At 45.9% G+C, this 23097-nt stretch overlaps 1 protein-coding gene across 5 annotated transcripts in view; it reads left to right on the top strand.

The window, feature by feature from the left end:
• LOC146210003 (transmembrane protein 43-like) overlaps positions 1–23097 on the top strand; it is a 124839-nt gene that overhangs the window by 2923 nt on the left and 98819 nt on the right. Inside the window, exon 2 of one of the 5 annotated variants that reach the window (XM_084606127.1) lies at positions 13966–14112. The exons of the other annotated variants lie outside the window; for them this stretch is intronic. The gene's annotated coding sequence lies outside the window, so the exon portion shown is untranslated. The remainder of the gene's footprint in view (positions 1–13965; positions 14113–23097) is intronic. 5 annotated transcript variants of the gene reach the window in all.

Raw genomic sequence — 23097 nt, 5'->3', positions numbered from 1 at the left:
CGCACAGAGCATAAAGAACGAAAAAAGTGGTGTAAACACCATGATATGACAATGTGAAACACCGCTATCTATCATGGAATGCACTCAATAAAGAAGACAATGTCGAACACTCAATCACATTTGCAGGTAGGTCGTTCCAAGTACGGATAGTTTTAAGAAAATATGAGGTTCTGAGCACATTTATTCTGCACAAAAAATCGCTCATTTTCTTAGAATGAAAAGAACGGGTTTGTCGTTGGGTAACTGAATGAAAGTATGCATTTTTATCTATGCCAAGCTGGTTGTGGTAGACCAAATAAAACATTTTCTTGGCATCGTCTTGCCTGCAGGGTTTCTAAATTAGCTGTTTGCAAAAGTGCTGCTGAAGACATTTTCCAGCTATAACAATTGTATATGAACCTGACACATTTACACTGGACATTTTCAAGTTTGGTGACATTGATCTTTGTGTGCAGATCCCAAACAACTGCCGCATATTCTAAAACCGATCTAATGAAAGATTTGTAGGCAAGAAGTCTGATTTCTGCTGGGGATTTATAAAGGTTCTCCTCAAATATCCAAGTTGCCTCATAGCTTTATTTACAGTGTACGTTATGTGGTCATTCCAGTTTAAATCTAACGTGATTATAACTCCTAGATATTTGCAATTATTTACCCGAGATAATGTGTTGTTATCGATGTTGTAGCAGAACTTCAGCAGATTGACTTTTCACGTCGCAGTCATAGCTACTGGTTTCTTGTAGTTTATGCACATTTGCCAAGTTTTTCACCAGACCTGAATTTTACTCAAAGACGTATTTAACAGTACCTGATCATTCTGGCTGAAAATCTCGTGATAAAGTATACAATCATCGGCAAACAGGCGTATTTTAATCAATATGTCGGAAGCAATGTCATTATATGTCATCACGTCATTCTGTTTCTGTTGTGTCGCTGTGTTCCATCGCTTGTCATGCCACCACGTAACATTTGGTTGGAGGTGCGGTTCATCCCCATCCTCGCCTTGCACCGTCGAAGCCAACCGTACGCCGGGTCCATCGGCCGAGAGCCCGTGGAGTTCGCCGCCCAGCTTTGCCCCAGCCCTTTGTGCTCAGACCCGACCAGCCGCTCTCCTCAGCCCCGTCCCCAGCCTTGACCACAACACACGATGACCAGGAAGAGTCCCAAGCCGACCCGACCGACCCCACGACAATGCGACCTCGCGACCACTCGAGCGAAGACAGCACCCCCACCCAAGCTGTTCGGTGTGTCCATGAGCCTTGGCCTTCGGCAAACAGGGAAGATTGGACTTGATGCTCCGGTGCAAGCATTCTTCCCATCTTCACATTCATTGTGGTGTCCAGTGTTTCATGTCCCAATCCTGTGTCTGTGTTCATCGTCACCTCATGCATTGGATTTTTAGCAATCGATCGAGACGATCGCTCGGTGGCCCCGGGTAATGCTACGAAGATGACGAAGCGGGCAGTGGCGCGGGGCGCAGTGCTCGCGCTAGGCCCGCTGGCCATTAAAGCATATTTCATCGTCATGTCATCACGTCGTTCTGTTTCTGTTGTGTCGCCATGCTCCATCGCTTGTCATGCCACCATGTAACAGTATATTCAGCAGTGCATTTTCCTTTTAAGCTGGCGCACAGCAAGTATGTTAATCATGTAGGTTTTTTTTTTGTGGGTGTGTGTGCGCGCGTGCGCGAAGCCATTTTGAGATGGCGGAATTAGGGAACTCAAGCTAAAGTTATGGTGGCTAGATGGGGAGGTGAGAGCATCGGCCACCGTGGAGTGTAGTAAGCTATCATGCTTGCAGCGGTGGCGCTGTCGTCGACGCTTAGATCGCGCTCGCCTGGCGTTCACACTGCTAGCACGCTTTGCGAGCGAGGTAGTTTTGCCGATTGTGTGTTGCTTTTGCGTCGAAGGGCATGTGTTTGACTCTGTAATGCTTGCACATCACACAAACATAAATAGTTATTCAATCAGCATAGATAACAAGTCAATTTAAACTGGAGGATAACAAGCTGAGCACTTTACGTAGATGTAGACGCCCAAGCCTGCACCTGAAAACTTTGATGAATAGTAAGCTCTTGTCAACAACTTTTACTGTGAGCTATTTTTGCCCGTGAATGATCAGGAGATGCTCATACATGAATAAGGTGCTGGTATTCTCTCGGCTGTGAGCCTGGGTTTCATTAAAAAAAAAAAAAAAAGCATGCAGGACACCATGCAAGATTTTATTTCTGTAGCGGACAAGTATGTGGGCAAACCCAACCGCTAAGGGCAAACAAGTGATGTGATACAGCCTAAGAGCAGAACTAAAAATTAGCACGCCATGCGTGTGACAACAGCGTGTACTCACATAACACGTCATGCTCCTCTGCATGGATATTTAAAGCTACCCGTTACAAGAAATTATAGCTTATTGAAAGAAAAAACGTTTGTTCTTAGATTAGTGTACAGTTTAACCAAAGTTGTTGACTTCTAAATTCGTCCCTTCGAATTAACTTTGTTACCCTAAGCGACCATCGGTAAACCTCTCTTTGCAATACATGTCCTGCCCATGCCCATTTCTTCTTCCTTATTTCCTTTAGATTGTTAGTAACTTTAGTTAATCTCTAACCCATTCTGTACGCTTCATATCTACTAATGTTGCCTCTACCATTTTTCTATCCATAGCCCTCTGCGTTGTCCTCAACCTAAGTAGAACCATTTTCCTTCGTTTCGCCTGCATCGAAACGCAGCCGCCGCGTTCGGGGTCGATCATCATCATCATGTCCGTAAAAACGAGCATTACAGTGAGGTTTATGAAAAAACATCATCATCATCACAATGTTTTTCATAAACCTCACTGTAATGCTCGTTGCACCTCTGTATGGATATTTAAAGCTACCCGTTACAAGAAATTATAGCTTATTGAAAGAAAAAACGTTTGTTCTTAGATTAGTGTACAGTTTAACCAAAGTTGTTGACTTCTAAATTTCGGTGCTTATATCTTTATACGCGTTCGATAGCACACCCCGCTTGTAGCCTAGCTGTTTGTGCACTGGCTTCCTCTTCCCAGTCCTTTATTGGTTCTTAAGCTTGGTTGCTTCCTTTTTCTTTTTCTTTTTTTTTTACCTTTCTTATATCTCCATTTTTCTTTGTCTCTGCCTGCTCTCATGCGTTTGCCATGCCGCACGAAAGTTCCAACCCTTTGTTCACATATATGCGGTCGCTCTTTTCACGGCGCAGTGTGCTTTCCGCTCCCAGGTAGTTAGGCGACACATATTTTTTTTTTCCCTGTGCAACCTTTACCTCCTACTTCTGCCACCTTTCCTGACCCACTGTGTTACATTATTCAATGGCCTGTTTATTTAGCTGATGTGTCGTTTGTTTTTTATATGTCCTTACTATATTTATTTATTTATTTATTCATATACCCTCAGGGCCCGAAGGCATTAAAGAGGGGAGTGGGAAAGATACATTGGTACAGGGTACAGTGCAGCATAAAACAACATAGGAGAAACAATAACACGGCGAAAAGTGATAAAAAAAAGAGGATTGGCGCAAAAAAAAAAAGCGGAAAAGCAGTTGAGGCAAAAAAACATTTCCGACAGTCAACAATGTCACCGAAAACGAACAAAAAGAATTGACTACCATCTATAAATATAGATTACATACGGCAGTCTTAAAAGAATTTGGGTCCGTAATATCAGCAATGTGCCTAGGAAGGTGGTTCCAACTGACAGAAGTGTTTGGAACAAAAGAATAAGAGGCGTGTTTAGTACGACATGACGGAACACCTACTTTGTGAAGATGATCAATGCGACCTGAAACATATGTGGGGGTAGTTAGTAGCCGGCTCTTAAGGACAGGATTGTGGTAATAGATTTTGTGAAATAGGAATAAGCGAGAAATTTTTCTGCGTAGTGAAAGCGGTGGTAATGATAATGTTGTTTTCATAACGGTAACACTGGAGTTACGGTGATAGTTGGAAAGTATAAAACGTGACGCGCGGTTTTGAACAGATTCGATTTCAGATTCTAGAGATGCAAGGCCAGGGTCCCAGACAGAGGCTGCATATTCCAATTTAGGACGAACAAGGGTTTTATAAAGAAGCAATTTTATTGAACTAGAAGAAAGGTTAAAGTTTCGGCGCAGGTACCCCAACATGCGGTTAGCATTGTTAGTAATAGATTCCACATGCAGATTCCAAGAAAGATTGGAAGTTATGTGCACACCAAGGTATTTATACGAAGACACAGTTTCAAGAGGAGTATTATTGAGGTTGTAATTAGCTACTTCATTGTTACGACGAGAAATACGCATATGTTTGCACTTGTTAATGTTAAGCTCCATTTGCCATAATTTACACCACTCTGAAACTTGGTTAATATCAGACTGAAGAACAGAAATGTCAGAGTCACTGTTAATTTCACGGTAAATAACACAATCGTCAGCAAAGAGACACACAGAAGAAGCAATGCTGTTAGGCAAATCATTAATATAAATTAGAAAAAGTAGGGGCCCAAGTACGGAGCCCTGGGGAACGCCTGAGCCCACTGGAGAGGAACGAGAGTTCGATTTATTTGCTGTCACGTATTGAGAACGGTTAGTGAGAAAAGACTGAAGCCACGAAACGATGTTAGGGTCGAGTTTGAGGTTACTTAATTTGAAAAGTAGTAATTGGTGAGAAACTTTATCGAAAGCTTTGGAGAAATCGAGGAATATACAGTCTGCTATGGAACCCCGGTCAAGAATGAAATGAAGGTCTTGTGAAAAGCATAGAAGCTGAGTCTCGCATGAGAATGTTTTACGAAACCCGTGTTGGGAATGACTGAAGAAAGAATTTGATTCAAGAAAATTGGCGAGATGAGAGCAGATGACATGTTCCATGATCTTACATGGGATGCTAGTAAGTGAAATGGGTCGGTAGTTATTAGGAGAATGTTTGTCCCCAGACTTGTGCAGGGGAACCACCTTGCCCACCTTCCAGTCGCTAGGAACACAGCTACACTCAAGAGATTGTTTAAACAGTTCGGCAAAAATAATGGCACTATACACTTTAGTATTTTTCAAAAATTTTGAGTTAATGTTGTCCACTCCGCATGATGATGACATCTTCAGTTGTTCAATTATTTTTTCTACGCCCACAGGATCCATTATAACGGGGTCCATAACAAAGAAGTCACGCGGTGGGTAATGAGGAATTTCGGTAATTAAATTGTTCGTAAAAGAAGCAGTAAACACATCATTAAGAACATCAGCACACATTTCACTAGGAATTAATTGTTCATCTGTAGTTTTCAGATTGATTGTAGATGGGTCAGTTTTCTTAACCACGTTCCAAAATTGTTTTGGGTTATTTATTAGCATCGATGGAAGAGTATGACTAAAAAATGACTCCTTAGCTTGTTTTAGTGCCGATTTGTATGCAGATGCAGCAGAATAGTAAGCGTCCCATCGGGGCATAGAATTAGACACTTTGGCGGAGCGAAACAGACGTTTCTTTTTGTTTGATAGCCGTTTTAGTGAAGAATTATACCAGGGCGAACAGTTGTTAGTTAATATTTTTCGCAGCGGAACGTAAGAATTAGTCAGGGAGGATATTTTATCCTTATAAAGGGTCCAGTTAATTTCAATTGGGCGGTCATGAAAAGAGGGCAAGTATTCATCGATAAAAGCAGCGAGTTCACGATTAATTGCATCAAAGTTTGCCTTTTGGTAGTCACGGATATATTTAGAAGTGTTATATCGGTGTGGTATCGCGACATTTACTGAAAAATGGAGAATGTAATGATCACTTAAACCTGGCAAACAAGATATTGGAGCAACGATATCAGGCGACGTGGTGAGAACAAGGTCTAACAAGTTTGACGAAGAAGATGTAACACGGGTAGGCTGGGTAACAAGTTGGGAGAAATTAAAGTCGGCACACATGCGCAAAAAACCATCGCACTCTGTAGAAAAAGGATCAACATAAGAACGTTCATTGGACCAAAATATAGTTGGAAAATTGAAGTCACCTACCAAAACAGTAGGAACGTTTGGAAAACGAACGGTAATGGCGCAAATAGCATCATGAAGTTCTTCAACAAACGTGGCACTGTACGAGGGAGGGCGATAGCAAACTCCCAAGATCAGTTTTTTAAAGCGCGTGCGCAGTTCAACCCAGATAAGTTCTAAACTGGTGACGACATGAACAGGAGAAGAAAAAAGTGTGTCGGCAACAGCTATCAAAACGCCACCACCATTTCTGTCACCCCTATCACACCGATAAGTGGTAAAATGCTTATTGCAATGAAAGATTTCAGAGCTATCAACTTTTGCTGAAAGCCACGTTTCAGTAAGGCAAACAATATCAGCATCGCATGCATCGATAGTCGCACATAGCTCATCACGTTTAGGCACGACACTTCTAATATTTGTGTAAAGGAACGATAATGAACGCTCAGACACCGAGGAGCGCCCACTACCCCTCACGCATCGTTATTGTACAGTAGTTTCCGGTGAAAAGCTTGTAGTACTGCGAACTTCAGAAACGCTGTCATTAAGCTGGTCGTAACAGTAACACTTGCCGTTCATGTAAAGCTTATTATAGCGCAGTTTGAATTTAGACTTTTGAGCGATACCAAATTCTACGAGTTTTTTCCGTGCCTGCCGAGTCATGAGAGAATAATCTTCGCTTACCTTAATGTCTTTATCTTTCAGTTTAGAACTTGAAGAGAGAATTTTTTGTCTAGTTTTAAAAGATGAGAACTTCACAATAACCGGCCTGCTTTTATCCTCAGAAAAATTACCAAGTCTATGAGCCCGTTCAATTGATAGCTCCGATGGTGTCAAGTTCAAGGCGGATGAAAGTACATTCAGAAGCTTTACTTCAGTGTCATCCCAGGACTCAGAATCGCTGTCAGAAAGGCCAAAAAACAGAAGATTATCACGGCGCTGCCTATCTTCGAGCTCTGCCTGACTAGCCCTCAGTTTCAAATTTTCGCAAGCTAGGTTATCAGCAAAACTTTGCAGTCGTTGACATTCCTTCTGCAAAGATTCACTAGCGGCAGCTTTGCCTTCGACTACAGTTAGCCTTCTGTCAATATCTGATAGATGATTCTGAATAGCCTCCTGGCTCTTCTTGATTTCATTTACAGTACTGATTAAGTCAACTTGGTCTTTCTCCATTTTGGCGGTTCGAGTATTCATATCTTGTAGCAATGAAAACAGATCACTTAACTGTTTCTGCTGTGTATCGTCATTAGCTCCTGGTTCTTGGGAACGCGTATTGCGTCCGGGTCCTGGGTTTTCTTCCACGTCACCAGACAGCAAAAGCAACTCTTTAACAACCATCACACACTCGCGTAGCAAAGACAAAAGTATTCCCGGGCGTGGGAACAGCAACAAACAGGCATTGTCCGATTTACTAGCGTATAGACAAGAGTCGTTACTGACCTGGGCAAAAAAACGGACAAAATTGAAGAGCCGCATCACGTAGCTGCTCCCACGCCCACTGAACAGTTCCGGAGCACGCCAGCAGTTCTTATCGACGACGGGTGTTGATGGCATAGTCGATCCGGACGCCTTGATCCACGGAGAGGTTATCCAGCAGGGTTGCCAGTGTTGGTCAAAATTTTCATCGTGAAGGCCGACGAAACGCACAGGCGCGTCACTGCAATTCCACGCATCCGAAGTACACTGGGCGCCAAGCTGTAGATAGGAAGTAACCTGGGCAAAAAAACGGACAAAATTGAAGAGCCGCATCACGTAGCTGCTCCCACGCCCACTGAACAGTTCCGGAGCACGCCAGCAGTTCTTATCGACGACGGGTGTTGATGGCATAGTCGATCCGGACGCCTTGATCCACGGAGAGGTTATCCAGCAGGGTTGCCAGTGTTGGTCAAAATTTTCATCGTGAAGGCCGACGAAACGCACAGGCGCGTCACTGCAATTCCACGCATCCGAAGTACACTGGGCGCCAAGCTGTAGATAGGAAGTAACCTGGGCAAAAAAACGGACAAAATTGAAGAGCCGCATCACGTAGCTGCTCCCACGCCCACTATCTCTGCTTCCATGTGGGTCAGTTTATGGTATCGCATTTTCTGATGCTTTACCTGTCTAGTTTTGTTCTCTGCTTAAATTTCATTTACTAATAAAGCCCCTGGCTAGTACCCGTATAACTAGAGCACGGGAACTAATTGATAGAGGGCATTGTTCAATATTGGACTTCTTTTTTTGTATCTGACTATCTGCTATTTATTCTGTGTCAAAAAAGCCCTTAAGAATGCTACAATGATTGTCGAGGACAACCTGCGTGCCTTTTCCTCGCTTTAGTATGCACACAGTATGCAAGGAACGTGGCAGTACAACAGTCAATGCAGGGATTTTGCTTAAGTACCAGATACATGTGCTCAATCCCTGCCAGTAGGAGTAAAATGGTGACACTATAGCCTACAGGATAAAAACTGAGGAAATATAGTCACCAGGAAGAACAGTCAATGATCAATGGGCAGAGAACTAATGTTCATTGAGAAAATCGCACAATACATTCCTCATGTAACACGCCTGAGCTTGAGGTTACGCATTTTTTGCCTTTTCCCCATCCTTCACTTGTTCTATGCTTGAGCTATAAAGTGAAGCCTTGTGAGAGCATAGAATTTTATAACTGTGTTCATTACCTCCTTGTTGTGTTTGCCTCAGCCAACCATGTTCAGCCTGTTCCTAGCCAAGCATAAGATCAAGTCCATCGTGCTGTCTGGTTTTAGCCTGTTGAAGCTAAAACAATGCGTAAATGAGTCCTCCAGCTTTGCAATCAGTTCCTAAAGATCTGAAGACTGGTACAGCAGCCCGCCTTTATCCACCTCCTGAAGTGCAACCGGGGGCGAAGCAGTGCGTTTGGGGAGTTTTTCCAGTGCCACGTTTGCGCTTATGGCACGTTAAGGCTACAGTGCACAAACTAAATCACAAATTAAATCATACTAGATAGCGCACAAACGCTCGGACCAGCGTCAAAGAATGGCGCGCACAGCCAGTCAACTACAGAAAAGCGATTCGGCCTGTGCAGAACAGCGGGGAGGAGAGATCTAAGTTGCAGCTTGCGCTCCACCTGTCGCTAGCGTGAATGACTGCGACAGCCTTTCACATGCGCAAGCCGGTGCGATGCGCTCACCTCCCGATCTAGTCACCATACTAAAGTTTCGCCGTGCGACGGCAATGCCAAATTCCTGGCGTGGTGACAAAATGTGAAATGATGGGACGTCGCCGGAGCAGACACTCCGCTAGCTTCCTGTGCACGTGCGGTGATCGAGTTGTGCTTGGCGGTTATTTGGCAATACAAAAACGCTTCCGCTGATGCGAAGCGGAAGTAGCATTGTGTCATGGGCACCCACAATAGTAGGCGAAGCGCCCAAAGATGAGGCTCACGTGTGAAACTTTACAGATTCCTTTGGAAGCGTCTCTTCCAAGACTTGTTTTCCAACCTCATGGCAGCATTCTGAAAAGTCTCGCATTATTTATGGAAACGAAAAGAGCCCATTCCTCCTTTCTTCGTAAACTCAGAAATATTGGCAGTTGACAAAGATGGCTTGGAGAGGCATCAAAAGAGTACAATGGTTTAACACCTTGCATACAAAGGGAAGAGGATGGAAGATTATCCTGCTCTTCGCTCTCTGAGTGTCTTGTTCTGCCGATTATCTGTGCTTTCTACCTGCTTTTTGAGTGCTCTGAAAGCAACCATATCAACAGATGCGACGTCCGCGATCGACACTGATGTGTGAATGTGCCCTAAGTGTCCACAGCTCCCTTTCCATTTTTAAAATGACCAAGAAAATATCTAGGAACGAGGCCTTTTTTTTTCGGAGGTGGGGGCAGCGTTAATAAACATGCCTTGCTGAGACGCTGTTAGAGATTTCCGCAAATTAGCCAAGAAGTGAAACAATTATTATTATTATTATTATTATTATTATTATTATTATTATTATTATTATTATTATTATTATTATTATTATTAACGGAGATATGTCGGTAGTGCAGTACAAAAGCGATCCTAGCTATGGCTCGATTGACACTACTAGCACGGAGCAGCCCATTTGCATCACAGGGTTCGCGAGTGCAAACCAAATATTATCATAAATGAAGCAAAATCATTTAATAAGAACTGAAATAAAATACAATGTAGTGCAAGCTTGGATTTCGCCTGTCTTCCGAGCCAGCGAGCCGGTTATGTCGCGTGCAGCACATGGAGCACGCATGTGTACACCTCCTTCAGACTATATATACTTAATCTTCTACTGCAAGATTTGCTTTAGTAATGTCGTAATAATAAAAAACAAAACCGTATATAGTTCGCATGCTACAGGCCAAAACGATGGTCAACGGGCGAGCCACTTTATTTCATAGTACTGATAATACTTTAGCAGTTTATAAACATATTGTAACGGCGTAACAATATTATATACGACAATATAATTACATAGCGGACTTACCTCGAGATGCACTTCATACGTTCTAGCTAATATGGGACACATTCACAATCAATATTTACTCATCGCCATCTGTCGTCTGCTCTACAGTGCAGACGGGAATAAAAAGTTTCCTGCCTATTCGCCACAAGATCGGCCTAGAGGTGGCGGCACCGTCACTCAGGTAGTGTGGATCGGCAGCCGGCGGCGCTCGCAGAAACGCACGCTGCATAGGTCTGCTTCCGAGTCTACGGCGGGGCTGTTGGCGATGAAAACGTGTCTTCTGCAGCATTTCTGCAATATTACAGAAAAAAATCCACATATTTCGCCAATGCAGCAGAAGAAGAGCGGATTTTAGGAAAACAAAGTACGCAACCACCAGTCTTCTAGATTTACTTTGCACGTTTCTTGCGCTGTACCGCGCTCACGCGCCTAATGCTTCGGCCTGCCTAATGACAGCTTTGTTTTTCTTATCGACTTTTAACCAGTTTGCGCCTGTCTCGTGCGAGTGAGACCGGCGAATTTAGTGTCAAGCCCACGCAGATACAAGGTTCGTGCTCTGACCTGCAGTACTTTAGATTGAATCGAAAAAGCCTGGTTCATTATATCATACTTGACTCGAGGATTACGCAGGCTAAATGTAGCACTGGCAGCGCACTGCATGGCGAGTTGCTTTAGACTGAGTGCACATCAACTCTGGCCCAGACAACCACGCACAAGTATTCCCCAAAAGTGAGATCACGCCGACACTATACAGGAAACCTCGCTGCACAGGAAAGCTGATTGTTCACGTGTACAGCGCTGAGTGGATTGAATTTGCCGAGATGCTTTTTGCGGCCACTTTCATAGAACGTGATAGTGTATTACTGCATGCGCCACTAACTGTAAATGATTTCCTGAAACCGAGGAAAGTATAAGGAATTTCTGATGTGTGTGATGTTAATATATAACGGTGAATTAGTAGTGTAATTATTTTGTTTTGCAATGCGAATAAATTTCACCGTGCGAGAGAACTTTTACACACTTGACAGAATTTACAATAATCAGCGATTAATTTTCAGTAACGTTAAGTGCAAGCTATGAATTACTCGCTGCGAAGACATTGATATAAACTGCTCATGGGCACTGTCATGTTCTGGGAAGCAATTTTACAGGCTGAAAATTTCTTTGTCCCTAATTATTTAGCAGTGACTAAATCTTATGCAAAGTAAAATATTAGGGTTGCTTCCAAAACAGATGCCGGATATAAAACTATCCCGAAAGAAATGGAGGTCATCTTATCATGCGACTATAAAAATGTATTTGTTCCCGAAGTAAACACTGATATTTAAGCCCGCATGAAGCTGATTTACTCCCCTTTTCAGAATTGACGAGTTTGCTCGGAATACAGCACTTGGACGAAAAAAGATTATAATGATTATAATAGGCTACCAGTAAAGTACATTGATCTAGGTGTATTATGTAATATTTAGGGTAACAATTAGGTGCAGGGAATATGTTTCCCGAACATTCGAGCATTTCTCTAAAGCAAAATGTGCTCATTAAAACTTTTACGGATGCACAGAAGCCTTCAACAACAACAAAAAAAGAAAAGAAATGCATATTGGCCCGGGTTTAACGCATGAAAGCGGCATCAGCTGTGAAGGATGATTGCAGAGGCTGATTTTGGTGTCGTTTTTTTTTTTTTATTATTATTAGCACCACATTTACGACGTGGGATTGTTTATTGTGCAGTCAAATCCCACAGCAGAGGAACGCCTTTCGAAATAGTTGTGATAGAATCCCCCGTTCTAGAAATCAGCAGTCGAGCGCCCTTACCATTGAGACACCGCGACAGAGGTTTAAAAGCAAAAAAAAAAAAAAAGAAAGAAAACTCGCACAACTTTATCGTGCATACAGACTGCATAGTAGGCATAGAGTGATCTGTTCACACTGCATTCTGCTATATGAAGCAGTCTGCGGTGGCATATGTTTTAGTAGCTGCGGCATTCGAAACAGAAACAGGAATATGCGCTTTCTGAGCGTTTGCATTAACTTTTATTGACGGCAACAACCTATTTTGCTTTGACACGGTGGTAACGACAGTACCACTTCGTTTGAGACATTGCATGTCAAAGGATCTCAAGCGCCGAAAACCGCGATGGATTATGTCCTTATCCAAGCATGACATGCTCGATACGGACAAGTATATTTTTTTTAATGGAGCGTGGGGTTATAGACTGTTCATATTTATTTTGCAAGCGGCATATAGGTAAGCAAAAGCTCACAGGAACCGCGAAACAAACAAAAACACTCTTGTACACGCCGCATGCATGCACGTAAATCACTGCGGGCTGGCATGCGACGCGAAAACGCATCCCCACTGAGTAGGTTTCGCCGCTGAGCCGCAAGGTGGCGACTCTGTTTGATCTCGAGGCCAATAATTAAGTATCCTTCATGAAAATACGCGTCAGGTTGCCCAATCAAGAAAGAATGCAGGTGGCATGTCGCGATGCGCCTGTGGGTTCGCCTCAGAGCGTGTGCTCGTGCGAGAGAAAGCACGGGGGTGCACCCTGTGAAGGTAGCGAGCTGTGCCGGCGGTGTCCCAGTGTGTGCTTTTCTGTCATAGATGGCAACCGGATCATTGCGGTGCGCGACAAAGCAGCGCGAGATGTCAGCACGTGCGCGGAAGCGAGAGAGTGAAAGGAGAAAACGTGCATGGGAGCCTAGGCGGTGCCGCTGCATTTATTCCCAGTTTCTATTTTTCTGCCAGAGATGGCGCTCTTTGTCAGGAACAGCAGCACCGCTCGACGGTTCATTAGAAGCCACACAAAGAAAACAGCTTTAAACCAAGCCTAAGATGGCGGCGATCGGCCAGCTGCAACGGCCGCTGCGGGCGCGGAAATTTCGAACTAAATTCCTCTTTTCAGTGGGCATTTCGTGCATTCGGGGGGCGGTGCGAGCGTTCGACGCCGGCTTTCTGACGACGTTCAGCGGCTCGGAAAGCTTTTCCACCACAACTATCGCAGCTGCTAAACGGCTCTCCACCTGTTGCGCCGCGGCGTACGCGTTTGCCGACGATTGTTAGTTAGTTGTTAGTTGTATGTCAGAGTATTAGTTGTGTGTGCGTCTGTCTCTCTTGTTCTTGTCGGTGTTGCTACTGCACTGTAGTCCTCAGTGTGATGAACCAACAAGCCAGCCACTACGTATTAAGCAAGATACAACAACCGCTGCAGAAACAGAGTAGGGACCACTGCTTCTGCACAGTATTAAAAAAAGAAATCTGCAGATAAGCCCGCAATATTTCCACATCTATGAAAAGAGGTGGTGTAGCACAATTTGCTTGGTCGGATTTATTGTTATTGTAGTGTTTTATTTTGCTGTTGATTTCTTTTACTTTTGAAGGGCTCTTTTCAGCAAACTCGCAAAGTGATATGTTCTTCTTCATGCCATATATAAAGTTCAACAAAACAAATGTGCATATTTGACCGATGGTCTAAATAGCCGCATTTCAGTAATCATTATAACAGACTCACAAATATTTCATTTATTGCAATTTTTTTTTGCAGGACCATTCAGAGTCTCATGTTTTTTTTTACGGTCCTGAAGGAGTTAATACCAAAAAGAGAAACTTAAGCATGCACAAGCCGTACTTTCAAAAATAAGGAAAGAGACATTGTACCACATTTTATACATTCTAAACTTCGTGTTCCGGGGTAAGTTTTTTTTTTTTTTTTTTTGTAAACAAGTATTAGTGCAAGCACAAACAAAGAACAAGAAAAGGCATCACAAATGCTTGTGATTGTTTTCATTTTTTTTCGTGTGATTTGAACTAATACTGTGTTTGCAGAATTCGAACATCAACTAGCCAATGCTGCAGTTTGGTATATTATACACCAGTGTAGTTCAGGTATTGCATTTATAAAGATTTTTTTCCAAGGCCCTTCAGAATCGCCTTTTTTTCTTGCGTTCCCGAAAGAGTTAACTTGTGATAAAAAAAATACTTTTGCATGTACAGGTTTGCATGCATGCATGCGACAGTTTTCAGTTTGCTGCTTGCATGTCGGCAGGAATGTATCTGCCAAGACATATTTTGCTCACAATAAAATTTTCTTTTGTGCAGAAAAGTCATGGTGCCTCTTTCATTTTCTGGCATTTTTTGCAAACTAAAATCGCCATTTGGCTTCTTACAGGAAACAAAGTGTTATACTTATTATTCCACCATTTTTATGATTTGTGCATTCAGACAGCTCTGTTGAGACTTGTTTTATGGGCTGATTTTACATGTACAAAGTGCAGGTTTGATACAAATAAAAAAAAATTATATGTAGTTCTGTTGTAACAGAGAGTCTGTGATGTTAATATCCTTTGGTAATATCCACATGGTTGCTTAATATTTCTGGTGTGTACTGATTATTTTTGACATTGTAATATATTTGTAATAGGGCGTTTATTGAAGCTCAGATGGAGAGCTGTGAGGACAGGACCTTGCAACGGCGAGCCCAGCGTACTTCGTCTTCGTCGCACAACGCACAGGTGCATGTCGATGGCGATGACTATCACAGTACATTTTCCCCCCGGGTAAAAAAAGGAGCCATCCTGGCGACTTATGGCGCGGAAAGCACAGCGGGGTCATAGAATGGCTTCAATCGGTTCACGTGAACTGTTTCACGACCACGGCGACGCAAGTCCGCAGAGGGCGTGACGGGCTCAACTACGTAGTTGACTGCAGATGTTTGCTGGAGGACCCTATATGGCCCGTGGTAGCGAGCAAGAAACTTCTTTGAAAGGCCAGGGGTTGTGGAGGGCACCCAGAGCCACACCAGAGAGTTCGGGAGATATGACGAAGATTCGCCGGTATCACGGAGGTATTTTTGTTGCCACTGATTTTCTGTTGTGAGAGAGCGGGCGAGCTGACGGCATTCTTCTGCGTACGTGACGGCATCGGATAGCGGGGAAGATTCGGAAACGTCAGGGCGGTAGGGAAAAAGTGTGTCGATAGTACAGGGTGGCTCGCGCCCGTAAAGGAGAAAGAATGGAGAGAATCCAGTAGTGGCCTGTGTCGCGGTGTTATATGCGTAAGTAACAAACGGTAGAACTTGGTCCCAATTGGAATGGTCGGTGTTCACGTACATAGCCAGCATGTCACCGAGTGTGCGGTTAAAACGTTCTGTCAGTCCATTCGTCTGAGGGTGGTACGAGGTAGCGGTGCGGTGTATGATGCGGCATTCTTTCAGGAGAGCCTCAAGAGCGTCTGATAAGAAAACGCGTCCGCGGTCACTGAGCAGTTCGCGAGGGGCACCATGGCGAAGAACCAGGTTTTTCAGAATAAAGGCAGCCACGTCGCGTGCGGAAGCAGAGGGCAATGATGATGTCTCAGTGTAGCGGGTTAGATGATCCACTGCCACGATAATCCAGCGGTTGCCAGCTGAAGTTGTAGGAAGGGGACCGTATAGATCTATGCCGACACGATCAAACGGACGGGCAGGACAGGGCAACGGCTGCAACGAAGCAGAGGACTTGAGAGGAGTTTTTCGGCGTTGGCAAGACTGGCAGGAGCGGACAAAATGGCGGACAAAGCGGTACATTCCACGCCAGAAGAAGCGTAGACGCAAGCGCGTGTAGGTTTTCAACACTCCGCCGTGGGCGCACTGGGGATCAGTATGGAAAGCAGCACAAATTTCGGCGCGGAGATGACGGGGGATGACTAAAAGCCACTTCCTTCCGTCGTGAAGATAATTGCGGCGATAGAGCATCCCGTCACGAATTGAAAAATGGTGAGCTTGGCGGGCAAGCGCCCGAGACAGACGACCTGGAGAGTGACTTGAAAGAAAGTCCAGAAGTGTAGATATCCACGGGTCGCGCCGCTGTTCCGTGGCCATGTCAATAGTGGCAAGCGAAGACAAATCGTAGGCGCAGATCTCATCAGGCAACGAAGAGGGAGGCAGCGGTGAGCGCGAAAGAGCGTCCGCGTCAGTATGCTTGAGGCCTGAGCGATATATGACACGAATGTCATACTCTTGGAGGCGAAGAGCCCAGCGAGCAAGGCGGCCGGACGGGTCCTTGAGGGACGCCAGCCAGCACAGAGCGTGATGATCAGTGACCACATAAAATGGTCGGCCATAGACATACGGACGGAATTTGCCGATGGCCCAAATAATGGCCAAGCATTCTCTTTCCGTAACAGAATAATTGGACTCTGCCTTGGTCAAGGTGCGGCTTGCGTACGCCACCACATAGTCTCGGATACCAGGTTTGCGTTGGGTGAGAACGGCGCCTATCCCAATACCGCTAGCGTCAGTGTGAATCTCAGTTGGCGCATTCGGGTCGAAGTGGCGGAGGATGGGAGGCGAAACCAAAAGACGGCGTAAAGTGTTGAAGGCGTCATCACAAGCAGGTGTCCATGCGGAGAGGTCGGAGCTACCGGAGAGGAGCTGGATGAGAGGAGCAATAATAGAGGCGAAATTTAAGATGAAGCGGCGAAAGTAGGAGCATAGGCCAATAAAACTTCGTAGCTGCTTCAGTGATTTTGGGCGTGGGAATTCGGCAACTGCACGAAGTTTGCTGGGATCGGGAAGAATGCCATCCTTAGAAACGACATGACCTAGAATTGTTAGTCGGCGAGCAGCAAAGCGGCACTTCTTCAGATTCAGTTGGAGGCCGGCGGTAGCGAGACAAGTGAGAACGTCCTTCAGTCGGAGCAGGTGGGATTGAAAATCGGTAGAAAAGACTACGATATCATCGAGATAGCAAAGACAGGTTCGCCACTTGAATCCACGAAGCACAGTGTCCATGAGGCGTTCAAATGTGGCCGGGGCGTTGCAAAGCCCAAAGGGCATGACGTTGAATTCATATAATCCATCTGGTGTGATGAAGGCAGTTTTAGAGCGGTCAGCGTCAGCCATTGGCACCTGCCAGTAGCCAGATCGTAAATCCAACGAGGAGAAAAACTCGGCGCCCTGCAAGCAGTCTAGTGCGTCATCGATGCGTGGCAGAGGATAGACGTCCTTGCGCGTGATCTTGTTGAGCCGGCGGTAGTCGACACAAAACCGGAAGGAGCCATCTTTCTTAGGTACCAACACAACTGGAGACGCCCAGGGACTGTGGGATGGCCGAATGACACCCCGACGGAGCATGTCGTCCACATGATCAGCAATTACTTGGCGCTCCGAAGCCGACACGCGATAGGGGCGCTGGCGCAAAGGTGCAGTTTTACCGGTGTCGATGGTGTGCTCTACGACAGACGTGCGGCCCAAGTCAGTTTGAGGAAAGTCGAATGAAGAAGCGAAGTTCTGCAAGAGGGCGACAAGTTGATCACGTTGCGCAAGTGGAAGATCAGCATCAATAGCATGTTGGAAAACGTCGGAGGGCGTCGAAGCGGTCGCAACATCGCAAGAGCACAGACTAGCGTCGAAGGAGGGGGTTGAGTCAGCAAGAGTGGTGATATGACTGGGATCAAGCTCTTCAAGACGTCCAATGCATTCGCCACGGAGCAGGACTGCTGGGCAAGAAAATGGGTTCGAGGCGTAAAGTGCACTCTTGCCGTCTTGAATTTCGAGAACAGCGAACGGAAAAAGGAGGCAGGGATGACGGGAGGTGGCTTCGGAAGGTGTAAAAATCGCAGTCAAAGGAGTTACCCACTCACAAGACAGTGGTACGAGGGCAGCAGAGAACGGAGGAATGTCGGTGTCATGGGCGACGAGAAGTTTTGCAGTGCGGGGAGGGGTATCACAAAAGGGGGCATCACAGAGGGGGGCGAAGGCAATTTGTGCACGAGCACAGTCAATAACGGCTTGATGAGTCGATAGAAAATCGTATCCGAGGATGATATCATGCGAGCAGTTCGGCAGAACAATAAACTCGATGGGGTACAAGACGTCTTGAATGAGCACACGGGCTGTGCAAGATGCGGAGGGGTGAATGTGCTGTGATGAGGCGGTGCGGAGCGAAAAGTCGGAAATCGGAGTGGTCACTTTGCGAATTCGACGGCAGAGCGCTTCACTGATGACGGAGACGGCTGCACCGGTATCGACGAGAGCGAGAACTGTGGCGCCTTCTACAGAAACTTTGATAACATTAGCGGGACGGCATGGAGGACTTGAGGAATTCGAAACAAGCGCAGTTCTTGCCCCCGGAACTGCGACTGTTAGTTTCCCTCAACTGTGCTGGTAGAACGTCGCAGCATTGGAGAAAGCGATCGGCGCCGAGGAGAATGTGATCGACGAGTGGTATAGGTTTGGCGATCTTGTGGGACAAATTGAGAACCGGGCGGAATCATTTGCGAGCGTGAGTCGGTATCGTACGGGTAAAATCGAATGTCAGGCTGTGAAGGTTGGAGGCGCTGGCGACAAAGGCGCGCAACATGGCCCGGCCGACCGCAGGCATAGCAAATCGGAAGGTTGTCCGTAGTACGCCAAGGTTTCATAGGATGTGGGCGGAATCTTGAGGGTGGGGCTTGAAACGAAGGCTCAGCATGCGGCGGTGAACGGTAGGCAGGGACCTGCACATAGGAGCCAGACGTGGGCGAAGGTGGTGGCCTAGCCGTTACTTGGGCATACGTGAGAGGTGCCGTCACAGGCGGCACCACGGGGTTGGACGGCAAGGCATCAGCGACGTGTTCTTGCACGACACGGCGTATAGCAGGGGCCAAAGATGGAGCCAGTTCAGGAACGAGGCGGCCCGAGTCTTGAAAATGGGGAAGGAGTGAGATTTGACGTGCGACCTCTTCACGAATAAAATCTTTGATCTTTTGATTCAGCGGGCTCCCTTCAGAAATTGGCGAACCACCCAGGGCTAATGCGGATACGCCTTCGTCGCACACACTGGAGCGGCGCCTAGAAGCGCGCCGCTTGCGGAGCTCGTCGTAGCTCTGGCAAAGCTTCACGAGTTCACTAACGCTGGTGGGATCTTTCGCTACCAGCATCTGGAAGGCGTCCTCAGAAATGCCCTCGAGGATGTAGCGGATTTTGTTTGCTTCCGGCATGGCCGGGTCGACTCGTTTGCAGAGATCAACGACGTCTTCTATGTAGCTGGTAAAGGTCTCATCAGCGCGCTGAACACGATCGTGTAAACGTTGTTCGGCACGAAGCTTACGCACTGCCGGGCGGCCGAACACTTCCGCGAAATTCTTTTTAAATGTCGACCAAGATGACAGGTCAGCCTCATGGTTGCGAAACCAGAGGTTCGCCACGTCCGTCAGATAGAATATGACGTTACTGAGCTTGTATGAGTCATCCCACTTGTTGTAGGTGCTTACTCTTTCATAGGATGACAGCCAGTCGTCGACATCTTGATCGGCCGTGCCGCTGAACAGGCAAGGGTCACGCTGGCGCACGACGCCAGCACACATGATCGTGGGTGGAACGGCCGGCAGCGTCGAAGTGTCTTGCATGGCGGTCGTAGAGGGTAGTGTACGGCTTCGCAGTTCCAGTTTGGGTGGGATCGTTTCCGGCACCTCCGCCAATTGTAATAGGGCGTTTATTGAAGCTCAGATGGAGAGCTGTGAGGACAGGACCTTGCAACGGCGAGCCCAGCGTACTTCGTCTTCGTCGCACAACGCACAGGTGCATGTCGATGGCGATGACTATCACAGTACATATTATACACTTATAGAGATCAGGCTTCACAGTGTCCAGTAATGCTTTGCACACATGTGTGCCTCAACTCTTGATTTTTATTTTTGCTTACTACAGGAAGTTATTGAAGGAATTGTTATAGCTTACTACAGGAAGTTATTGCTTACTACAGGAAGGTATTGAGCAACTGCGACAATGTGGAATTCAGTTGCAAGCAGAACTTTATGCACTGGCAGAAATAAGGGTTTGTTGGAGGTTCAATGCTTTCTCTTCATGGTTAGAGGTTTGGTGTGGTTTGGTTTGTGGGGTTTAATGTCCCAAAGCGACTCAGGCTATGATAGATGCCGAAGTAGAGGACTGCAGAAATTTCGACCACATGGGGTTCTTTAACGTGCACTGACATCGCACATTTGACTCAGTTGAAACATTTGCAAAAGCATTTGACTCAGTTGAAACATCGGCGGTGATGCAGGCATTGCGAAATCAGGGGGTAGACGAGCCATACGTGAAAGTGCTGGAAGATATATATAGTGGCTGCGCAGCAACCATAGTTCTGCATAAAGAAAGCAACAAAATTCCCATAAAGAAAGGTGTTAGGCAAGGCGACACAATCTCCCCAGTACTATTCACAGCTTGCTTAGAGGAGGTATTCAGAGACTTGGAATGGGAGCAGTTAGAGATAAGGGTAGATGGAGAATACCTCAGTAATCTGCGATTTGCTGATGACATTGCCTTGCTAAGCAACTCGGGGGATGAACTGCAAATATTGATTGATGACCTAGACAGGAAAAGTAGAAAGGTAGGCTTGAAAATCAATATGCAGAAGACTAAGGTAATGTTCAACAGCCTCGGGAAGGAACAGCAGTTTACATTAGGTAACGAAGTACTGGAAGTAGTAGGCGATTATGTCTACTTAGAACAGGTAGTAACCGCAGATCCGGACCATGAAAAGGAAATAACAAGAAGAATAAGATTGGGATGGAGCGCATTTGGCAAGCACTCGCAGATTATGACTAGCAGCTTACCGCTATCGCTCAAGAGGAAAGTACACAACAGTTGTATCTTACCTGTACTCACCTATGGGGCTGAAACGTGGAGGCTAGCCAAGAGGGTTCTACTTAAGTTGAGGACAACTCAGAGGGCTATGGAACAAAAAATGGTTGGGGTAACATTAAGAGATAGGAAGCACGCAGAGTGGGTCAGAGAAATAACTCAAGTTACCGACATTCTAGTGGAAATTAAGAAGAAATGGGCATGGGCAGGACATGTAGTGCGAAGAGAGGATAACCGATGGTCGCTTAGGGTAACAAACTGGATTCCAAGAAAAGGAAAGCGTAGCAGGGGGCGGCAGAAAGTTAGGTGGGTGGTTGAGGTTAAGAAGTTTGCGGGGGTCAAGTGGATGCAGCTAGCACAGAACCAGGTTAAGTGGAGAAATATGGTAGAGGCCTTCGCCCTGCAGTGGGTATAGTCAGGCTGATGATGATGATGATGACATCGCACAGCACATGGGCGCATTGCTCTTCGCCTTCATCGAAAAGCGGCCGCCGAGGCCGGGATTGGATCCCGCGTCCTTGGGAACAGTATTCGAGCGCCTTAACCACTGTGCCATCCCAAAGGAATCCAAAAGAACAAAGCCCCCTTCTTTATCCAAAGCGGCAGCATGTTTTACCACGCAACATCATCATGTTACAATGGGTGAGGTAGAATTGTCTACTTACACCACCGAAGTGCTGGAGCACGGGCCTAAGTTTGCCATTCCCTCTAAGCTTGACGCAGCAGGGAAGCTCGCTATTGTGAGACATCTCGCCCAAGCAGCTGAGGAACAGGATGCTGATATAGTTTTGGGTGAAGGGATCGACTGTTTGAATCGCACACAATGAGGGGGAAGATGCAAATTAAGTTTTGAAAAGGTCGTTAAGGAACTTAGAAGCAAGGACCTGAAGCTATGTCTTTTGGATAAAGAAGGGTGCTGTGTTGTTTTGGATTCCTCTTAGTATGAAGAGAAAGCATGAATGCCGTGAGCAAGAACTTTTACGAAGTAAAGAAAAAAGATTTACAAGCTGCCAAGAGGATGGTTGTAGGAATACTAGATTAGGCAAATACGAGGCAGCTGGGCCTCAGGGTTAAAAGTACAAAAGACACCTTGTCATTGTTCTTTAGTGCGAAGATGCACAAAGCAGATATACCTTTCAAGGAGATTTTATCCAAAGCACACACGTGACAGATGTTAATCTCTGGGTACCTTGTGAAGCATTTAAACCAAGTACAATTGTTTGATCCTTTTAGAATAAAAGATTTAGTTGTGGTTTAGCTCTGGTTAACCCTAGCTAAATTGTGAAAGCAATGGCGGAAGCTCCTTTGGCCTACTACATTATTCCCCTGTCACGCCTTATCAGTGTAAGGTGCTACATCATTGGAGACACTTAAGCTCATCCTTTAAGGGTATGACACGGGAGCGTAAGCTACCAGCCCACATATAAAGTCACGCTTCAACCAAGCCGTATGGACGTGCTTACGTGTCGTAGGGGTAATGAGAATGCAAACGGTTCTGGCAGGCTGATTCTGATATCACCCGCCCATATGAAAGGAGCGACCCGTGTTGGCAGCTCTTGCTCATGGCATAGCGGTAACATGAATTTAAATGTCATGGCAGGCTGAAAGTAGAACGACTTCTAGCTGCATCTTCGTTATTACGCTTCTTGAGTAGTGCAGCACATTCTTCTGTTGCCTTTTGAGCGCGTCATCTCTTTCTAGCTTCGTTCTGTTGTTGTTGCCTCTCTTTAGCGCTCTCTATAATGACTAGATTCTGCCGAGGCAAAGCGCGCTTATATCCTCTCCTCTGCTCGTGGAGCACACATCTGGCGGGAGCAAGTGACAGCAGCGCAGTGTAGAGTGCCTTGATACTAACGCTGCTATGCTACATCGAGGCACCCTAGCACAATGCCGACTGCGGCGCCATCTAGCGGAGCTCGGCTAAGCGATTGCTAGGCACGGCCGTTCAAGGCCATTTGTGGCCACGGCAACACGACGAGCTGAAACCTGGCTTAATGTTGTTTTCGCAACAATAATTCTGAAGAGTTCATATTTGACATCAAGAAATACGAGACGAAGACCTTATCTGGGTTT

Source organism: Amblyomma maculatum, chromosome 1 (assembly GCF_055883805.1).
Source record: "Amblyomma maculatum isolate TAMU_Amacu chromosome 1, ASM5588380v1, whole genome shotgun sequence".
NCBI lineage: Eukaryota > Metazoa > Arthropoda > Arachnida > Ixodida > Ixodidae > Amblyomma > Amblyomma maculatum.
The sequence above is the reverse complement of the archived record's forward strand: the minus strand, read 5'-3'. Positions and strand labels throughout refer to the sequence as shown.